This window comes from Arachis ipaensis, chromosome B1 (assembly GCF_059453495.1).
Source record: "Arachis ipaensis isolate K30076 ecotype BB chromosome B1, ASM5945349v1, whole genome shotgun sequence".
Taxonomy (NCBI): Eukaryota; Viridiplantae; Streptophyta; class Magnoliopsida; order Fabales; family Fabaceae; genus Arachis; species Arachis ipaensis.
Window position 1 is genome coordinate 45,140,627 of NC_142436.1, and position 22,080 is coordinate 45,162,706.

The following is a 22,080-nucleotide window of genomic DNA, read 5'->3' on the forward strand; positions in this document are numbered from 1 at the left end:
AAACTTAGAGTTTGGTTGTGGCCTCCCAACACCAAACTTAGAGTTTGACTGTGGGGGCTTTGGTTGACTTTACTTTGAGAGAAGCTTTTTCTGCTTCCTCTCCATGGATGCAGAGAGAGATCCTTGAGTTGTAAACACAAGGTTGTCCTCATTTATTTGAAGGATCAATTCTCCTCTGTCCACATCAATCACAGCTCTTGCTGTGGCTAGGAAAGGTCTTCCTAGGATGATAGATTCATCCTCTTCCTTTCCAGTATCCAGGACTATGAAATCAGCAGGGATGTAAAGGCCTTCAACCTTTACTAACACGTCCTCTACTTGTCCATAAGCCTATTTTCTTGAATTGTCTGCCATCTCTAATGAGATTTTAGCAGCTTGCACCCCATAGATTCCCAGTTTCTCTATTACAGAGAGGGGCATGAGATTTATCCCTGAACCAATGTCACACAGAGCCTTAAAGATCATGGTGCCTATGGTACAAGGTATTATGAACTTTCCAGGATCCTGTCTCTTCTGAGGCAATGTCAGTTGATCCAGATCACTTAGTTCATTGGTGAACAAGGGAGGTTCATCTTCCCAAGTTTCAATGCCAAATAATTTGGCATTCAGCTTCATGATTGCACCAAGGAACTTGGCAGCTTGCTCTTCAGTAACATCCTCATTCTCTTCAGAAGAGGAATACTCATCAGAGCTCATGAATGGCATAAGGAGGTTCAATGGAATCTCTATGGTCTCTAGATGAGCCTCAGAGTCCTTTGGTTCCTCAGAGGGAAGCTCCTTATTAATCACTGGACGTCCTAGGAGGTCTTCCTCCTTGGGATTCACGTCCTCCTCTCCCTCATTGGGTTCGGCCATTTTGATTATGTCAATGGCCTTGCACTCTCCTTTTGGATTTTCTTCTGTATTGCTTGGGAGAGTACTAGGAGAGATTTCAGTGATCCTTTTACTCAGCTGGCCCACTTGTACTTCCAAATTTCTAATGAAGGACCTGGTTTCATTCATGAAACTCACAGTGGCCTTAGATAGATCAGAGACTAGATTTGCTAAGCTAGATGGATTCTGCTCAGAATTCTCTGTCTGTTGCTGAGTGGATGATGGAAAAAGCTTGCTATTGCTAAACCTGTTTCTTCCACCATTATTAAAGCCTTATTGAGGCCTTTGATCCTTCCATGAGAAATTTGGATGATTTCTCCATGATGGATTATAGGTGTTTCCATAAGGTTCACCCATGTAATTTACCTCTGCTATTGCAGGGTTCTCAGGATCATAAGCTTCTTCTTCAGGAGAAGCCTCTTGAGTACTGTTGGATGCAGCTTGCATTCCACTCAGACTCTGAGAAATCATATTGACTTGCTGAGTCAATATTTTGTTCTGAGCCAATATGGCATTCAGAGTATTAATTTCAAGAACTCCCTTCTCATAGGCGTCCCATTATTCACAGGATTCCTCTCAGAAGTGTACATGAACTGGTTATTAGCAACCATGTCAATGAGTTCTTGAGCTTCTGCAGGCGTTTTCTTTAGGTGAATGGATCCACCTGCAGAAGTATCCAATGACATCTTTGATAGCTCGGATAAACCATCATAGAATATATCCAGGATGGTCCATTCTGAAAGCATGTCAGAAGGACACTTTTTGGTCAGCTACTTGTATCTTTCCCAAGCTTCATAGAGGGATTCACCTTCTTTTTGTCTGAAGGTTTGAACATCCACTCTAAGCTTGCTCAGCTTTTGAGGAGGAAAGAACTTGGCTAAGAAAGCCGTGACCAGCTTATTCCAAGAGTTCAGGCTGTCTTTGGGTTGAGAGTCCAACCACACTCTAGTTCTGTCTCTTACAGCAAAAGGGAAAAGCATGAGCCTGTAGACTTCAGGATCTACTCCATTAGTCTTAACAGTATCACAGATCTGCAAGAATTCAGTTAAGAACTGAAAAGGATCTTCAGATGGAAGTCCATGAAACTTGCAGTTCTGCTGCATCAGAGAAACTAGCTGAGGTTTCAGCTCAAAGTTGTTTGCTCCAATGGCAGGAATGGAGATGCTTCTTCCATGTAAATTGGAATTAGGTGCAGTAAAGTCACCAAGCATTCTCCTTGCATTATTATTATTTTCGGCTGCCATCTCCTCTTCCTGTTCAAAAATTTCTGAAAGGTTCTCTCTGGATTGTTGTAATTTAGCTTCTCTTAATTTCCTCTTCAGAGTCCTTTCAGGTTCTGGATCTGCTTCAACAAGAATGTTCTTGTCCTTGCTCCTGCTCATATGAAAAAGAGATAACAGAAAAATAACAGAGAAGGGGAATTTTCGAAAATAATTTTTGAAAAAAAGTTAGTGATTTTCGAAAATAGATTTTGAAAAAGGTTAGTAGTTTTCGAGAATTAAAATAAAAAATTAAAATAATTAGTTAATTAAAAAGAAATTTTGAAAAAGAGGGACGGTGTTTTCGAAAATTAGAGAGAGAGAGTTAGTTAGGTAGTTGAAACAAATTTTGAAAATCAATTTTGAAAAGATAAGAAGTTAGGAAGTTAGAAAAGATATTTTGAAATCAAATTTTTGAAAAAGATAAGATAAGAAAGATATTTTTGAAAAGATATGATTGAAATTAGTTTTTGAAAAAGATTTGATTTTTAAAATCACAATTAATGACTTGATTCACAAGAAATCATAAGATATGATTCTAGAACTTAAAGTTTGAATCTTTCTTAACAAGTAAGTAACAAACTTGAAATTTTTGAATCAAAACATTAATTGTTATTGTTATTTTTGAAAATTTGATGTAAAATTAAGAAAAAGATTTTTGAAAAATATTTTTGGAATTTTCAAAAATAACTAAGAAATTTAAAAAAGATTTGATTTTTGAAAAAGATTTTGAAAAAGATGAGATTTTCAAATTGAAAATTTGATTTGACTCATAAGAAACAACTTGATTTTTAAAAATTTTTGAAAAAGTCAACTCAATTTTCGAATTTGATGAGAGAAAAAGGGAAATATATTATTTTTTTATTTTTGAATTTATTATGAGGAGAGAGAAAAACAAGAAAAATGATGCAATGCATGAAATTTTCAGATCAAAACAATGAATGCATGCAAGAATGCTATGAATGTCAAGATGAACACCAAGAACACTATGAAGATCATGATGAACATCAAGAACACATAATTTTGAAAAATTTTTAATGCAAAGAAAACATGCAAGAAACCAAACTTAGAATTCTTTAATGCTTAGACACTAAGAATTCAAGAATGCATATGAAAAACAAGAAAAGACACAAAACATGCAAATGCAAAGATCAAACAAGAAGACTTACCAAGAACAACTTGAAGATCATGAAGAACACTATGAATGCATGAATTTTCGAAAAATGCAAGATGCATATGATTTTTATAACATGACTCAAGACTCAAACAAGAAACACAAAAATATTTTTTGATTTTTATGATTTTATGATTTTTTTTATTTTAAAATTTTCGAAAATCATTTTGAAAAAGAAAAAATAAGGATTCAAAATTTTTCATATGAATTCCAGGAATCTTGTACTCTTTAGTCTAAAGCTCCAATCTGAGGGTTAGACATGGCTTAATAGCCAGTCAAGCTTTAGAATGGATTTACATCCATTGAGGTGATTAGTTGAAGACCAATCCCAAAGGAGTTTGGGTATGGCTTTTCAACCAGATAGGATTCAACATGTTACCATGAAACTCTAGAATTCATTCTTGAAAGTTTTGAAGCCATAGAATAATTTATTTTTGAAAACATTATTTTTATTATATTTTTTTTTCGAAAACAAAAGAAAAATTTTTGAAAGATTTTTGAAAAATTTTTGAAAACTTTTTGAAAAGAAAACGAAAAGAAAGTTACCCAATCTGAGCAACAAGATGAACCGTCAGTTGTCCAAACTCGAACAATACCCGGCAACGGCGCCAAAAACTTGGTGCGCAGAAATTGTGATTACACTTTGATTATGTAAAATTCATTGCTCTTTCTTTCCCTGGCAATGGCACCAAAAACACGATGCCAATACCATGGTTCACAACTTCGCACAACTAACCAGCAAGTGCACTGGGTCGTCCAAGTAATACCTTACGTGAGTAAGGGTCGAATCCCACGGAGATTGTTGGTATGAAGCAAGCTATGGTCACCTTGTAAATCTCAGTCAGGCGGATATAAAATAGTAATGGGATTTTCGAAAATAATTAATAAAATAGGGATAGAAACACTTATGTAAATCATTGGTGAGAATTTCAGATAAGCGCATAGAGATGCTTTCGTTCCTCTGAACCTCTGCTTTCCTGCTGTCTTCATCCAATCAGTCTTACTCCTTTCCATGGCTAGCTTTATGTAATGCGTCACCATTGTCAATGGCTACTTTTGGTCTTCTCTCGGGAAAATGATCCAAATGCCCTGTCACGGCACGGCTAATCGTCTGGAGGCATCACCCTTGTCAATGGTTACATCCTATCCTCTCAGTGAAAGTGGTCAACGCACCCTGTCACGGCACAGCTATTCATCTGTCGGTTCTCGATCATGCTGGAATAGGATTTACTATCCTTTTGCGTCTGTCACTACGCCCAGCAATTGCGAGTTTGAAGCTCGTCACAGTCATTCAATCATTGAATCCTACTCGGAATACCACAGACAAGGTTTAGACTTTCCGGATTCTCTTGAATGCCGCCATCATTCTAGCTTACACCACGAAGATTCCGATTAAGAGATCTAAGAGATACTCATTCAATCTAATGTAGAACAGAAGTGGTTGTCAGGCACGCGTTCCTAGGAAATGATGATGATTGTCACGTTCATCACATTCAGGGTGAAGTGCGAATGAATATCTTGGAAGCGAAATAAGATGAATTGAATGGAAAACAGTAGTACTTTGCATTAATCTTTGAGGAACAGCAGAGCTCTACACCTTAATCTATGGAGTGCAGAAACTCTACCGTTGAAAATACATAAGTGATAATGGAGTTCATTGGTCTCGGCCCCAGAGGGGGGCCGGAGTAACCAAGACTGTGAATACAATGATAAAGAGTTCTATTTATAATAAACTAGTCACTAGGGTTTACAGAAGTAAGTAATTGATGCATAAATCCACTTCCGGGGCCCACTTGGTGTGTGCTTGGGCTGAGCTTGAGTGTTGCACGTGTAGAGGTCCTTCTTGGAGTTGAACGCCAGCTTTTGTGCCAGTTTGGGCGTGGAACTCCACTTTGCAGCTTGTTTCTGGCGCTGGACGCCAGAATTAGGCAGAGAGCTGGCGTTGAACGCCAGTTTGCGTCGTCTAAACTTGGGCAAAGTATGGATGTCTACTTTCCAACGCAATTGGAAGCGCGCCATTTCGAGTTCTGTAGCTCCAGAAAATCCACTTTGAGTGCAGGGAGGTCAGAATCCAACAGCATCAGCAGTCCTTCTTCAACCTCAGAATCTGATTTTTGCTCAAGTCCCTCAATTTCAGCCAGAAAATACCTGAAATCACAGGAAAACACACAAACTCATAGTAAAGTCCAGAAATGTGAATTTAACATAAAAACTAATGAAAACATCCCTAAAAGTAACTAGATCCTACTAAAAATATACTAAAAACAATGCCAAAAAGCGTATAAATTATCCGCTCATCAGTAGATGAATAAATAAATAGAATGAGATGAGAGAGGGAGAGGATTTTCGAAAATAATTTTTTAAAAAAGAGTTAGTGATTTTCGAAAATAGTTTTTGAAAAAGGTTAGTAATTTTTCGAAAAATTAGAAATCAAAAAATAATTAGTTAATTAAAAAGAAATTTTGAAAAAGAGGGAAGATATTTTCGAAAATTAGAGAGAGAGGGAGAGTTAGTTAGGTAGTTTTGAAAAAGGTAAGAAACAAACAAAAAGTTAGTTAGTTAGTTGAAACAAATTTTGAAAATCAATTTTGGAAAGATAAGAAGTTAGGAAGTTAGAAAAGATATTTTGAAATCAAATTTTTGAAAAGGATAAGATAAGAAGATATTTTTGAAAAGATATGATTGAAATTAGTTTTTGAAAAAGATTTGATTTTTAAAATCACAATTAATGACTTGATTCACAAGAAATCACAAGATATGATTCTAGAACTTAAAGTTTGAATCTTTCTTAACAAGCAAGTAACAAACTTGAAATTTTTGAATCAAAATATTAATTGTTATTGTTATTTTCGAAAATTTGATATAAAAATAAGAAAAAGATTTTTGAAAAATATTTTTGGAATTTTCGAAAATAACTAAAAAAATGAAAAAGATTTGATTTTTGAAAAAGATTTTGAAAAAGATAAGATTTTTAAATTGAAAATTTGATTTGACTCATAAAAACAATTGGATTTTTAAAAAATTTTGAAAAAGTCAACACAAATTTTCGAATTTATGAGAGAGAAAAAAGGGAAAGATATTTTTTTGATTTTTGAATTTTTATGATGAGAGAGAAAAACAAGAAAATTGATGCAATGCATGAAAGTTATGGATCAAAACAATGAATGCATGCAAGAATGCTATGAATGTCAAGATGAACACCAAGAACACTATGAATGTCAAGATGAACACCAAGAACATATTTTTGAAAAATTTTTTAATGCAAGGAAAACATGCAAGACACGAAACTTAGAATTCTTTAATGCTTAGACACTAAGAATTCAAGAATGCATATGAAAAACAAGAAAAGACACAAAACATGCAAATGCAAAGATCAAACAAGAAGACTTACCAAGAACAACTTGAAGATCATAAAGAACACCATGAATGCATGAATTTTCAAAATATGCTAGATGAATATGCAATTGACACCAAACTTATAACATGACTCAAGACTCAAACAAGAAACACAAAAAAATATTTTTGATTTTTATGATTTTATGATTTTTTTTTTGTATTTTCTTTTAATTTTTTTGAAAATCATTTTGAAAAAGAAAAATAAGGATTCCAAAATTTTTAATATGAATTCCAGGAATCTTATGCTCTTTAGTCTAAAGCTCCAATCAAACGGTTAGGCATGGCTTAATAGCCAGCCAAGATTTAGTATGTAACTCAGACATGACACGTCTAACATGCACTACAGTCGTGGCTTTACAGCCAGACATGCTTTATGAAACACTAGAATTCATTCTTAAAAATTCTGAAGAAAAACATATTTTTGAAAACATTTTTATTTTTAAAATTTTTTTTCGAAAACAAAGGAGAAAATTTTGAAAGATTTTTGAAAAATTTTTGAAAAGAAAATAAAAAGAAAATTACCTAATCTGAGCAACAAGATGAACCGTCAGTTGTCCAAACTCGAACAATCCCCGGCAACGGCGCCAAAAACTTGGTGCGCAGAAATTGTGATTACACTTTGATTATGTAAAATTCGTTGCTCTTTCTTTCCCTGGAAATGGTGCCAAAAACATGATGCCAATACCATGGTTCACAACTTCGCACAACTAACCAGCAAGTGCACTGGGTCGTCCAAGTAATACCTTACGTGAGTAAGGGTCAAATCCCACGGAGATTGTTGGTATGAAGCAAGCTATGGTCACCTTGTAAATCTCAGTTAGGCGGATAATAATTGATTATGGAGTTTTCGAAAATAGAGAAGAAAACAAGGATAGAAATACTTATGTAGATCATTGGTGAGAGTTTCAGATAAGTGTGTAGAGATGCTTTCGTTCCTCTGAACCTCTACTTTCCTGCTACCTTCATCCAATCAATCTTACCCCTTTCTATGGCTAGCTTTATGTAAGGATGTCACCGGTGCCAATGGCTACTTTCGATCTCTCTCAGAAAAATGATCCAAATGCTCTGTCACAGTACGGCTAATCGTCTGGAGGCATTGATGAGCGGATATTTTATACGCTTTTTGGGGATAATTTCATATAGTTTAGAGTATGTTTTAGTTAGTTTTTAGTCTATTCCTAGTAGTTTTTAGGAAAAATTCATATTTCTGGACTTTACTATGAGTTGTGTATTTTTCTGTAATTTCAGGTATTTTTCTGGCTGAAATTGAAGGAGCTGAGCATAAATCTGATTCAGGCTGAAAAAGGACTGCTGATGCTGTTGGATTCTGACCTCCCTGCACTCAAAGTGAATTTTCTGGAGCTATAGAACTCGAAATGGCATGCTTCCAATTGCGTTGGAAAGTAGACATCCAGGGCTTTCCAGAAATATATAATAGTCCATACTTTGCACAAGGATAGACGACGTAAACCGGCGTTCAACGCCAGTTCTCTGCCCAATTCTGGCGTCCAGCGCCAGAAAAGGATCAAAAACTGGAGTTGAACGCCCAAAATGGCACAAAAACTGGCGTTCAACTCCACAATTGGCCTCTGCACGTGAATTGCTTAAAGTCTCAGCCCCAGCACACACCAAGTGGGCCCCAGCACACCAAGTGGGCCCCAGAAGTGGATCTCTGCATCATCCATCATAGTCCACTCATATTTTGTAACCCTAGGCTACTAGTTTAGTATTTAAACAACTTTTAGAGACTTATTTTGTATCTCATGATATTTCATATCTAAACTTTGTATTCTCTGACGGCATGAGTCTCTAAACCCCATTGTTGGGGGTGAGGAGCTCTGCTGTGTCTCAATGAATTAATGCCAGTATTTCTGTTTTCATTCAAGCACGCTTGTTCCTATCTAAGATGTTCATTCGCGCTTAACTGTGATGATGGTGATGAGCTGTGACACTCATCACCTTCCTCAACCCATGAACGTGTGCCTGACAACCACCTCCATTCTATATCCGATTGAATGAGTGTCTCTTAGATTCTTTAATCAGAATCTCCGTGGTATAAGCTAGAACTGATGGCGGCATTCATGAGAATCCGGAAAGTCTAAGCCTTGTCTGTGGCATTCCGAGTAGGATTCAAGGATTGAATGACTGTGACGAGCTTCAAACTCCTGAAGGCTGGGCGTTAGTGACAGACGCAAAAGGATAGTAAATCCTATTCCAACCGGATCGAGAACCAACCGGTGATTAGCCGTGCTGTGACAGAGCGCGTGAGCATAGTTTTCACTGGAAGGATGGAAGGTAACCATTGACAACGGTGATCCACCAACACACAGCTTGCCATAGGAGGACGTGCGTGCGTGAATCAGAAGACAGAGGAAAGCAGAGATTCAGAGGACAGAGCATCTCCAAAACTCCAACATATTCTCCATTACTGCACAACAAGTAACTTTTAATTTATGCTCTACTGGTTATTCATAATTCAACTGATAAACATAATTGACTTCCTGACTAAGATTTACAAGATAACCATAGATTGCTTCAAACCAACAATCTCTGTGGGATTCGACCCTTACTCACGTAAGGTATTACTTGGAGGACCCAGTGCACTTGCTGGTCAGTGGCACGCGTTGTGAAAAGTGTGATTCGTGATTCGTGCTACCAAGTTTTTGGCGCCGTTGCCGGGGATTGTTCGTGTTTGAACAACTGACGGATTATTTTGTTGCTTAGATTAGGAAAAATCTTTCTTTTTTTTTTTTGGTTTAGAGTCTTTTATTAATTACCCCTTGTTAAAATACTTTAAATTTATAGCTCAGTTATTTAGAACGTGGTGTTTATGTTCATGATAATTGGCTATCATATTTTTTAAAAACCTTTTTCAAAAATAATTTTTCTATTAAATCCTGTGCCAAACTTTAAGTTTGGTGTTTTCAAAAATAATCTTTCTTAAAATAAGGTCCCATAACTCATTTGGCTAGAACATTAATTTGATTGGGTTAGAATCTTTTATACTCTTTTCAAAACATTCTTTTTCAAAAATATTTTTTTTCTATTAAATCTTGTGCCAAACTTTAAGTTTGGTGTTTTCTTGTTGATTTCCCTTTGATTTTCGAAAATTTTGTTTGGTTTTCAAAAAAATTTTAAGTTTGGTGTTCTTCCTTCATGTTCTTGTGTTCTTGTGAGTCTTCAAAGTGTTCTTGAGTTTCCTTGTGTCTTGATCTTAAAATTTTTAAGTTTGGTGTTCCTTGGTGTTTTTCCCTCCAAAATTTTCGAAAACAAGGAGCATTAGATCTAAAAATTTTAAATCTTGTACTATCTTATTGTTTTTCTCTCTCCTCACTAAATTCAAAAATATCTTTTCAAAATATCTTTTCTAACTTCATATCTTTTCAAAATTTGTTTCAACCAACTAACCAACTTTTTGTTTGTTTCTTAACTTTTTCAAAACTACCTAACTAACTCTCTCTCTCTCAAATTTTCGAAAATATCTCCCCTCTTTTTCAAAAATTTCTGTTTTTTTTTTAACTAATTATTTTTAATTTTTTTTTCGAAAAAAAAATTTTATTATTTAAAAATTCAAATTCTTTTTAGTTATTTTATTTTATTTAAGTATTTACTTCTTATAAAATAAAATAAATAAAAAGATAAATCAGTCCAAGTTATATCCATAGAAATCCATCATGGACATAAGTGGAAATGAACAGTCCAGGAGGACTCTGGGGTCATATTCTAACCCCTCTACTGCTTCATATGGGAGTAGCATATGCATACCCTCCATTGGAGTTAGTAGCTTTGAGTTGAATCCTCAGCTCATTATCATGGTGCAGCAAAGTTGCCAGTATTCCGGTCTTCCACAGGAAGAACCTACAGAGTTTCTGGCACAGTTTCTACAGATTGCTGACACAGTACATGATAAGGAAATAGATCAGGATGTCTACAGACTATTACTGTTTCCATTTGCTGTAAAAGATCAAGCTAAGAGGTGGTTAAATAACCAACCTAAGGCCAGCATAAGAACATGGAAACAGCTGACAGAAAAATTCCTGAATCAATATTTCCCTCCAAAAAGGATGACACGGCTAAGGCTGGACATCCAAGGCTTTAAACAAGGAGATAATGAATCTCTTTATGATGCCTGGGAGAGATACAGAGAGATGCTACGAAAATGCCCCTCTGAAATGTTTTCAGAGTGGGATCAGTTAGACATCTTCTACTATGGGCTTGCAGAAGGAGCTCAGATGTCTTTAGATTACTCAGCTGGTGGATCTATCCATATGAGAAAGACAATCGAAGAGGCTCAAGAGCTCATTGATACAGTTGCCAGGAATCAGCATCTGTATCTAAGCAGCAACCCTTCCATGAATGAAGAGGTTAAAACAGTAACTGCTGAATTCAGTACTGTAAAACAAGCTGCTGAATTCAATCAGCAATTAGATTTTCTAACAAAGCAGCTAGCTGAATTCAAAGACAGGTTACAGGAGACAAGGATAGCTAATATACATATGGAAGAACAGTTTAAGCAAACAAAGCAGCAGCTATCAAAGCAAATAGCAGAAGAATGCCAAGCAGTTCAATTAAGAAGTGGGAAAACATTAAATACCCCACCTCAAGGCATCAAAAATTTAAGAAATAAGTAACCCACCAAAGATTCCCCTGAGGACAGTAAGAGCCCAGGGAAAAATAATTCTGGCACTAAAATGCCAGAAAATGGGTGGAAGGCTGGCGCTGAACGCCCAGACCATGCCCAAAACTGGCGTTCAGCGCCAGAAACAAGGCAGGATTGGCGTTCAACGCCAGAAATGGGCAAGAATCTGGCGTTGAACGCCCAACAGGGGCACATTTCTGGCGTTCAGGCGCCAGGAACAGACAGTGAGCTGGCGTCTAACGTCACTCCAGCTTCTGACTCTGGCATTCAATTGCCAGTGAGGGATCAGACACACACAAGTGCTGATAACAACCCCTCTAAAAAGGCTTCTTTAACCACTAAGGTTGAGGAATATAAAGCCAAGATACCTTATCCTCAAAAACTCCGGAAAGAGGAGCAGGATAAGCAATTTGCTCGCTTTGCAGATTATCTAAGGACTCTTGAAATAAAGATTCCTTTTGCAGAGGCACTTGAGCAAATACCTTCTTATGCCAAGTTCATGAAAGAGATCTTGAGTCATAAAAAGGAGTGGAGAGAAATAGAAAGAGTTCTCCTCACTGAAGAATGCAGTGCAGTCATTCTGAAAAGCTTTCCGGAAAAGCTTAAGGACCCTGGGAGTTTTCTGATACCATGCATATTAGAAGGTGATTGCACCAAGACAGCTTTATGCGATCTTGGGGCAAGCATCAACCTAATACCTGCATCCACTATCAGGAAGCATGGCTTAACTGAAGAAGTTAAACCAACCCGGATATGTCTCCAACTTGCTGATGGTTCCACTAAATACCCATCAGGCGTGATTGAGGACATGATTGTCAGAGTTGGGCCATTCGCCTTTCCCACTGACTTTGTTGTGCTGGAAATGGAGGAGCACAAGAGTGCTACTCTCATTCTAGGAAGACCTTTCCTAGCAACTGGACGATCCCTCATTGACGTCCAGCAGGGGGAAATAACCCTGAGAGTCAATGATGACGAGTTCAAGTTGAACGCTGTCAAAGCCATGCAGCATCCAGACACATCAACAGACTGCATGAAAGTTGACCTTATTGACTCTTTGGTAGAAGAGATCAACATGGCTGAGAGTCTCGAATCAGAGTTGGAAAACATCTTTAAAGATGTTCAGCCTGATTTGGAGGATTCAGGGGACATGAAAGAGCCTCTGAACTTTCTTCTGAAAGAGGAAAAACCTCCTAAACCAGAGCTCAAGCCACTGCCACCATCCTTGAAATATGCATTTCTAGGAGAAGGTGACACTTTTCCAGTGATCATAAGCTCTGCTTTAAATTCACAGGAAGAGGAAGCACTTATTCAAGTGCTAAGGACACACAAGACAGCTCTTGGGTGGTCCATAGGTAACCTTAAGGGCATAAGCCCAGCTAGATGCATGCACAAAATCCTATTGGAGGATAATGCCAAACCAGTGGTTCAACCACAGAGGCGGCTAAATCCAGCCATGAAGGAAGTGGTGCAGAAAGAGGTCACCAAATTACTAGAGGCTGGGATTATTTATCCCATTTCTGATAGCCCCTGGGTGAGCCCTGTTCAAGTCGTCCCAAAAAAGGGAGGCATGACAGTGATTCATAATGAAAAAAATGAACTGGTTCCTACAAGAACAGTTACAGGGTGGCGCATGTGTATTGACTACAGAAGACTCAATACAGCCACCAGAAAGGATCATTTTCCTTTACCATTCATAGACCAGATGCTAGAGAGACTAGCAGGTCATGATTATTACTGCTTTTTGGATGGCTATTCAGGCTATAACCAGATTGCAGTAGATCCCCAGGATCAAGAGAAAACAGCATTCACATGTCCATCCGGAGTGTTTGCTTATAGAAGGATGCCCTTTGGGCTATGCAATGCACCTGCAACCTTCCAGAGATGCATGCTCTCTATTTTCTCTTATATGGTGGAAAAATTTTTGGAAGTCTTCATGGATGACTTCTCAGTATATGGAGACTCATTCAGCTCCTGTCTTGATCACCTGAAACTTGTTCTGAAAAGATGCCAAGAAACCAACCTAGTTTTAAACTGGGAAAAGTGTCACTTTATGGTGACTGAAGGAATTGTTCTTGGGCATAAAATCTCAAACAAGGAAATAGAGGTAGATCAAGCAAAAATAGAGGTAATTGAAAAATTACCACCACCTGCCAATGTTAAGGCAATCAGAAGCTTTCTGGGGCATGCAGGATTCTATAGGAGGTTTATAAAGGATTTTTCAAAAATTGCAAAACCCCTAAGCAATCTGCTGGCTGCTGACACGCCATTTGTGTTTGACACAGCATGCCTACAGGCGTTTGAAACGCTGAAAGCTAAGCTGGTCACAGCACCAGTCATTTCTGCACCAGACTGGACATTGCCATTTGAGTTAATGTGTGATGCCAGTGATCATGCCATTGGTGCAGTACTGGGACAGAGGCATGACAAGCTTCTGCATGTCATTTATTATGCCAGTCGCGTTTTAAATGATGCCCAGAAAAATTACACAACCACAGAAAAGGAATTACTTGCAGTGGTTTACGCCATTGACAAGTTCAGATCCTACTTAGTAGGATCAAAGGTGATTGTGTACACTGACCATGCTGCTCTTAAGTATCTACTCACAAAGCAGGATTCAAAACCCAGGCTCATCAGATGGGTATTGCTTCTGCAAGAGTTTGATATAGAAATAAGAGACAGAAAAGGGACAAAGAACCAAGTAGCTGATCATCTGTCCCGGATAGAGCCAGTGGAAGGGACGTCCCTCCCCTTCCTTGAGATCTCTGAGACATTCCCTGATGAGCATCTATTTGCCATTCAGGAAGCACCATGGTTTGCCGATATTGCAAACTATAAAGCTGCAAGGTTCATACCCAAGGAGTACAATAGAATACAAAAAAAGAAACTAATTACTGATGCAAAGTACTACTTGTGGGATGAGCCCTATCTCTTTAAGAGATGTGCAGACGGAATTATCCGTAGGTGTGTCCCCAGAGAGGAAGCACAGAGAATCTTATGGCATTGCCATGGATCTCAATATGGAGGTCATTTCGGAGGTGAGCGAACAGCCACCAAGGTCCTCCAATGTGGCTTCTATTGGCCCACACTCTATAAAGATTCCCGAGAGTTTGTACGTAATTGTGACAGTTGCCAAAGAGCTGGTAATCTGCCTCATGGTTACGCCATGCCTCAACAAGGAATCTTGGAAATAGAGTTGTTTGATGTATGGGGAATTGACTTCATGGGACCTTTCCCACCATCATACTCAAACACTTATATTCTGGTGGCAGTTGACTATGTATCAAAATGGGTTGAGGCTATTGCCACACCCACCAATGATACTAAAACAGTGCTGAAGTTCCTCCAGAAACATATCTTTAGCAGGTTTGGTGTCCCTAGAGTGTTAATCAGTGATGGGGGCACTCACTTCTGCAATAAACAGCTTTACTCTGCCATGGTTCGGTATGGAATTCGCCACAAGGTGGCCACTCCATATCATCCACAAACCAATGGGCAAGCTGAAGTCTCTAATCGAGAATTAAAGAGAATCCTGGAACGGACAGTAAATACCCGTAGAAAGGATTGGGCACGGAGCTTGGATGATGCACTGTGGGCCTACAGAACAGCATTCAAGACCCCTATAGGGACCTCTCCATACCAACTGGTGTATGGTAAGGCATGTCACCTGCCCGTGGAACTGGAACATAAGGCCTACTGGGCAACCAGATTCCTAAACTTTGATGCCAAACTAGCAGGAGAAAAACGATTGCTCCAGCTAAATGAGCTAGAGGAATTCAGATTCACAGCTTTCGAAAATGCCAAGCTTTATAAAGAAAAATAAAAAAAATGGCATGACAGAAAGCCGTCATCTAGAATCTTTGAACCAGGACAGAAGGTTCTGTTGTTTAACTCTAGACTCAGGCTTTTCCCCGGGAAACTGAAATCCCGGTGGAGGGGACCATACGTGATTACAAGTGTATCACCATATGGTTATGTGGAGCTTCAAGATATTGATTCTGATAAGAAGTTCATTGTCAATGGACAGAGAATCAAGCATTATCTTGAGGGCAACATTGAGCAAGAATGCTCAAGGCTGAAGCTAGATTAAAAGCTCAGCAAGGTCCAGCTAAAGACAATAAAGAAGCGCTTGCTGGGAGGCAACCTAGCCATGGGGCAACAATCCTCTAAGCATTTTGCCCTATTTTTATTTTTATTTGTTTATATAAAGTTCACTGACACTAAGGTAAAGAATCATTTGCATAAGTTTACAGGGTTACAGAAGGAATCTACACACAAAACAGAGATAGGGAGCTTACTGGCAAGAAAACGCCAGTGAAGGCAATTTTGGGCGTTCAACGCCCAAAATGGGCATCCAGTAGGCGCTGAACGCCAGTAAGGATAGCTATCTGGCGTTCAACAACAACTGGGCGTTGAACGCCCAGGAGAGCAGCATTTGGGCGTTAAACGCCCAAAACAGGCAGTGTTTGGGCGTTCAAACGCCAGGATGGTGGGGAGGAGCTCTCCTTCTACCCATCTCCTTCTTTTTCTTTTGCTTGAGGACAAGTAAAGCTCTAAGTTTGGTGTGCTTATCCGTGATCACTAAGATCATGGCCCCTAAAGGAAAACAACCCACTCCAAGAGGAGCAAGGGCGTGATTTAAAGGAACTGAAGCGCCAGAAATTCTCTCTTGAAGGACCAAGCACCTCACAGACTAGAGGAACATCCACTTCCCAAACCTCAAGGTTGTTGAGTTCTAATCTTAGCCTTAACTCTGTGATAACTGTTCTTATTTTAATTTTACCTTAGGAGTCATATAGTAGTAATTAGTATCTATTTTGATTTTATCTCCAATTAAGCTATAGTTTATTTTTCTCTTCATCAGCAAACATGAATAAAGTAGTAGATCTTTTGAATAAGAAGCAATAAAATTTCGAGTTTTAATAAGAGAAATTCTAATTAGTTAAATGTGGTGGCAATGCTTTCTGTCTTCTGAATGAATGCTTGAACAGTGCATATATCTTTTGAATTTGTTGTTTAAGACTGTTAAATATGTTGGCTCTTGAAAGAATGATGAACATGAGACATGTTATTGAGAATCTGAAAAATCATAAAAATGATTCTTGAAGCAAGAAAAAGCAGCAAAGAACAAAGCTTGCAGAAAAAAAAAAAAGAAAGAAAGAAAAAAAAAAAGAGAAAGCAAGCAGAAAAAGCCAAAGCCCTTAAAACCAAAAGGCAAGGGTAATAAAAAGGATCCCAAGGCTTTGAGCATCAGTGGATAGGAGGGCCAAAAAGGAATAAAATCCTGGCCTAAGCGGCTAAATCAAGCTGTCCCTAACCATGTGCTTGTGGCGTGAAGGTGTCAAGTGAAAACTTGAGACTGAGCGGTTAAAGTCAAGGTCCAAAGCAAAAAGAAGAGTGTGCTTAAGAACTCTGGACACCTCTAATTGGGGACTTTAGCAAAGCTGAGTCACAATCTGAAAAGGTTCACCCAGTTATGTGTCTGTGGCATTTATGTATCCGGTAATAATACTGGAAAACAAAGTGCTTAGGGCCACGGCCAAGACTCATAAAGAAGCTGTGTTCAAGAATCATCATACTGAACTAAGAGAATCAATAACACTATCTGAACTCTGAGTTCCTATAGATGCCAATCACTCTGAGCTTCAATGGATAAAGTGAGATGCCAAAACTGTTCAGAAGCAAAAAGCTACTAGTCCCGCTCATCTAATTAGAATCTGAGCTTCAATCAAAAACTCTGAGATATTATTACTTCTCAACCTATTAGTCTTCTATTTTATTTGTCTAGTTGCTTGAGGACAAGCAACAGTTTAAGTTTGGTGTTGTGATGAGCGGATATTTTATACGCTTTTTGGGGATAATTTCATATAGTTTAGAGTATGTTTTAGTTAGTTTTTAGTCTATTCCTAGTAGTTTTTAGGAAAAATTCATATTTCTGGACTTTACTATGAGTTGTGTGTTTTTCTGTAATTTTAGGTATTTTTCTGGCTGAAATTGAAGGAGCTGAGCATAAATCTGATTCAGGCTGAAAAAGGACTGCTGATGCTGTTGGATTCTGACCTCCCTGCACTCAAAGTGGATTTTCTGGAGCTACAGAACTCGAAATGGTATGCTTCCAATTGCGTTGGAAAGTAGACATCCAGGACTTTCCAGCAATATATAATAGTCCATACTTTGCACAAGGATAGATGACGTAAACTGGCGTTCAACGCCAGTTCTCTGCCCAATTCTGGCGTCCAGCGCCAGAAAAGGATAAAAAACTGGAGTTGAACGCCCAAAATGGCACAAAAACTGGCGTTCAACTCCACAATTGGCCTCTGCACGTGAATTGCTTAAAGTCTCAGCCCCAGCACATACCAAGTGGGCCCCAGCACACCAAGTGGGCCCCAGAAGTGGATCTCTGCATCATCCATCATAGTCCACTCATATTTTGTAACCCTAGGCTACTGGTTTAGTATTTAAACAACTTTTAGAGACTTATTTTGTATCTCATGATATTTCAGATCTAAACTTTGTATTCTCTGACGGCATGAGTCTCTAAACCCCATTGTTGGGGGTGAGGAGCTCTGCTGTGTCTCAATGAATTAATGCCAGTATTTCTGTTTTCATTCAAACACGCTTGTTCCTATCTAAGATGTTCATTCGCGCTTAACTGTGATGATGGTGATGAGCTGTGACACTCATCACCTTCCTCAACCCATGAACGTGTGCCTGACAACCACCTCCGTTCTATATCCGATTGAATGAGTGTCTCTTAGATTCTTTAATCAGAATCTCCGTGGTATAAGCTAGAACTGATGGCGGCATTCATGAGAATCTGGAAAGTCTAAGCCTTGTCTGTGGCATTCCGAGTTGGATTCAAGGATTGAATGACTGTGACGAGCTTCAAACTCCTGAAGGCTGGGCGTTAGTGACAGACGCAAAAGGATAGTAAATCCTATTCCAACCGGATCGAGAACCAACCGGTGATTAGCCGTGCTGTGACAGAGCGCGTGAGCGTAGTTTTCACTGGAAGGATGGAAGGTAGCCATTGACAACGGTGATCCACCAACACACAGCTTGCCATAGGAGGACGTGCGTGCGTGAATCAGAAGACAGAGGAAAGCAGAGATTCAGAGGACAGAGCATCTCCAAAACTCCAACATATTCTCCATTACTGCACAACAAGTAACTTTTAATTTATGCTCTACTGGTTATTCATAATTCAACTGATAAACATAATTGACTTCCTGACTAAGATTTATAAGATAACCATAGATTGCTTCAAACCAACAATCTCTGTGGGATTCGACCCTTACTCACGTAAGGTATTACTTGGACGACCCAGTGCACTTGCTGGTCAGTGGCACGCATTGTGAAAAGTGTGATTCGTGATTCGTGCTACCAGGCATCACCTTTGTCGTTGGTTGCATCCTATTCCTCCCTGTGAAAATGGTCCGATGCGCTGTCACTGTATGGCTAATCATCTGGAGGTTCTCGATCATACTGGAATAGGATTTACTATCCTTTTGCGTCTGTCACTACGCCCAGCACTCGCAAGTTTGAAGCTCGTCACAGTCATTCAATCCCAGAATCCTACTCGGAATACCACGGACAAGGTTTAGACTTTCCGGATTCTCATGAATGCCGCCATCAATCTAGCTTATACCACGAAGATCCCAATATCTCGGACTCGGTCCCCTGTATTAGTAATCTAAGAGATACTCGTTCAATCGAAGGTAGAACGGGAGTGATTGTCAGGCACGCGTTCATAGGGAATGATGATGATTGTCACATTCATCACATTCAAGTTGAAGTACGAATGAATATCTTAGAAGTGGAATAAGTTGAATTGAATAGAAAACAGTAGTACTTTGCATTAATCTTTGAGGAACAGCAGAGCTCCACACCTTAATCTATGGAGTGCAGAAACTCTACCGTTGAAAATACATAAGTGAAAGGTCCAGGCATGGCCAAATGGCCAACCCCTCTAATCTAAGAACCAGGCATCCAAAGATGATCAAAAGATTCAAAGATGTCTAATACAATAGTAAAAAGTCCTATTTATAATAAACTAGCTACTAGGGTTTACAGAAGTAAGTAATTGATGCATAAATCCACTTCTGGGGCCCACTTGGTGTGTGCTTGGGCTGAGCTTGAGTGTTACACGTGTAGAGGTCATTCCTGGAGTTGAACGCCAGCTTTTATGCCAGTTTGGGCGTTGAACTCCACTTTGCAACTTGTTTCTAGTGCTGGACGCCAGAATTAGGCAGAGAACTGGCGTTGAACGCCAGTTTGCATCGTCTAAAATTGGGCAAAGTATGGACTATTATATATTGCTGGAAAGCCCTGGATGTCTATTTCCAACGCAATTGGAAGCGCGCCATTTTGAGTTCTGTAGCTCCAGAAAATCCATTTTGAGTGCAGGGAGGTCAGAATCCAACAGCATCAGCAGTCCTTCTTCAACCTCTGAATCTGATTTTTGCTCAAGTCCTTCAATTTCAGCCAGAAAATACCTGAAATCACAGAAAAACACACAAACTCATAGTAAAGTCCAGAAATGTGAATTTAACATAAAAACTAATGAAAACATCCCTAAAAGTAACTAGATCCTACTAAAAACATACAAAAAACAATGTCAAAAAGCATATAAATTATCTGCTCATCACTCCTCTATCAACATCAATCACAGCTTTTGCTGTGGCTAGGAAGGGTCTGCCAAGGATGATGGATTCATCCTTATCCCTTCCAGTGTCTAGGATTATGAAATCAGCAGGGATGTAAAGGCCTTCAACCTTCACTAGCACGTCCTCTACTAGTCCATAAGCCTTTTTCATTGATTTGTCTGCTATCTCTAATGAGATTCTTGCAGCTTGTACCTCAAAGATTCACAGTTTCTCCATTACAGAGAGTGGCATGAGGTTTATCCCTGACCCAAGGTCACACAGAGTCTTCTCAAAGGTCATGGTGCCTATAGTACAAGGTATGAAGAACTTTCTGGGATCCGGTTTCTTCTGAGATAAAGTTTGCCTCATTAATGTACTCAGTTCATTGGTGAACAAGGGAGGTTCATCCTCCCAAGTTTCATTACCAAATAAACTGGCATTCAACTTCATGATTGCTCCTAGATACTTAGAAACTTGCTCTTCAGTGACATCTTCATCCTCTTCAGAGGAAGAATATTCATCAGAGCTCATGAATGGTAGAAGAAAGCTCAATGGAATCTCTATGGTCTCTGTATGAGCCTCAGATTCCTTTGGTTCCTCAAAGGAAAACTCCTTTCTGTCCAAAGGACGTCCCATGAGGTCTTCCTCATTGGGATTCAGGTCCTCCTCCTCCTCTGGGCATTCGGCCACACCAAGTAAGGTTATGGCCTTGCACTCTCTCTTGGGATTTTCTTCTGTATTACTTGGAAGAGTACTGGGAGGAGTTTCAGTAATCTTCTTACTCAACTGACCTACCTGTGCCTCCAAATTTCTAATGGAGGACCTTGTTTCATTCATGAAACTTAGTGTGGTCTTGGATAGATCAGAGACTATGGTTGCCAGGCCAGAATGGCTCTGTTTAGAATTTTCTGTGTGTTGCTGAGAAGATGATGGAAAAGGCTTGCTATTGTTAAACCTATTTCTTCCACCATTATTATTGAAGCCTTGTTGAGGCTTCTGTTGGTCCTTCCATGAGAAATTTGGATGATTTCTCCATGAAGGATTATAGGTGTTTCCATAGGGTTCTTCCATGTAATTCACCTCTGCCATTGCAGGGTTCTCAGGATCATAAGCTTCTTCTTCAGAAGATGCTTCTTTAGTATTGTTGGATGCAGCTTGCAATCCATTCAGACTCTGAGAAATCATATTGACTTGCTGTGTCAATATTTTATTCTGAGCCAATATGGCATTCAGAGTATCAATTTCAAGAACTCCCTTCTTCTGAGGCGTCCCATTGTTCACAGGATTCCTCTCAGAGGTGTACATGAACTGGTTATTTGCAACCATTTCAATGAGTTCCTGAGCTTCTGCAGGGGTTTTCACGTGAAGAGATCCTCCTGTAGAATGGTCCAATGACATTTTTGACAACTCAGACAGACCATCATAGAATATACTTATGATGCTCCATTCTGGAAGCATGTCAGTAGGACACCTTTTGATCAGTTGCTTATATCTTTCCCAAGCTTCATAGAGGGATTCTCCTTCCTTCTGTTTGAAGGTTTGGATTTCCACTCTAAGCTTGCTCATCTTTTGAGGAGGAAAGAATTTGGCCAAGAAAGCACTGACCAGCTTATCCCAAGAGTTCAGGCTATCCTTAGGTTGTGAATCTAACCATGTTCTAGCTCTGTCTCTTACAGCAAAAGGAAAAAGCATAAGCCTGTAGACCTCGGGATCAACTCCATTGGTCTTGACAGTGTCACAGATTTACAAGAATTCAGCTAAAAACTGATGAGGATCTTCCATTGAAAGTCCATGAAACTTGCAATTCTGCTGCATTAGAGAAACTAATTGAGGTTTAAGCTCAAAATTGTTTGCTCCAATCGCAGGAAGTGAGATGCTTCTTCCATAGAAGTTAGAAGATGGTACAATAAAGTCACTAAGCATCTTCCTTGCATCTCCACCATTGTTATTATTTTCGGCCATGTCTCCTTCTTTTTCGAAAATTTCTGTCAGGTTTTCTCTAAAAAGTTGTGCTTTAGCTTCCCTTAGCTTCCTCTTCAGAGTCCTTTCAGGTTCAAGGTCAGCTTCAACAAGAATGTTCTTATCCTTGTTCCTGCT

General features: G+C 39.0%; 2 non-coding genes across 2 annotated transcripts; both read left to right on the forward strand.

Moving 5' to 3' along the window:
* The first annotated feature begins 1,613 nt into the window (after nt 1–1,613).
* LOC148576409 (small nucleolar RNA R71) lies at nt 1,614–1,721 on the forward strand. The gene has a single exon (XR_015904128.1). It is a non-coding gene; the product is annotated as a small nucleolar RNA R71 (small nucleolar RNA).
* A 19,714-nt stretch (nt 1,722–21,435) lies between these two features.
* Nucleotides 21,436–21,543, forward strand: LOC148576410 (small nucleolar RNA R71). The gene has a single exon (XR_015903841.1). It is a non-coding gene; the product is annotated as a small nucleolar RNA R71 (small nucleolar RNA).
* Nucleotides 21,544–22,080: the final 537 nt, after the last annotated feature.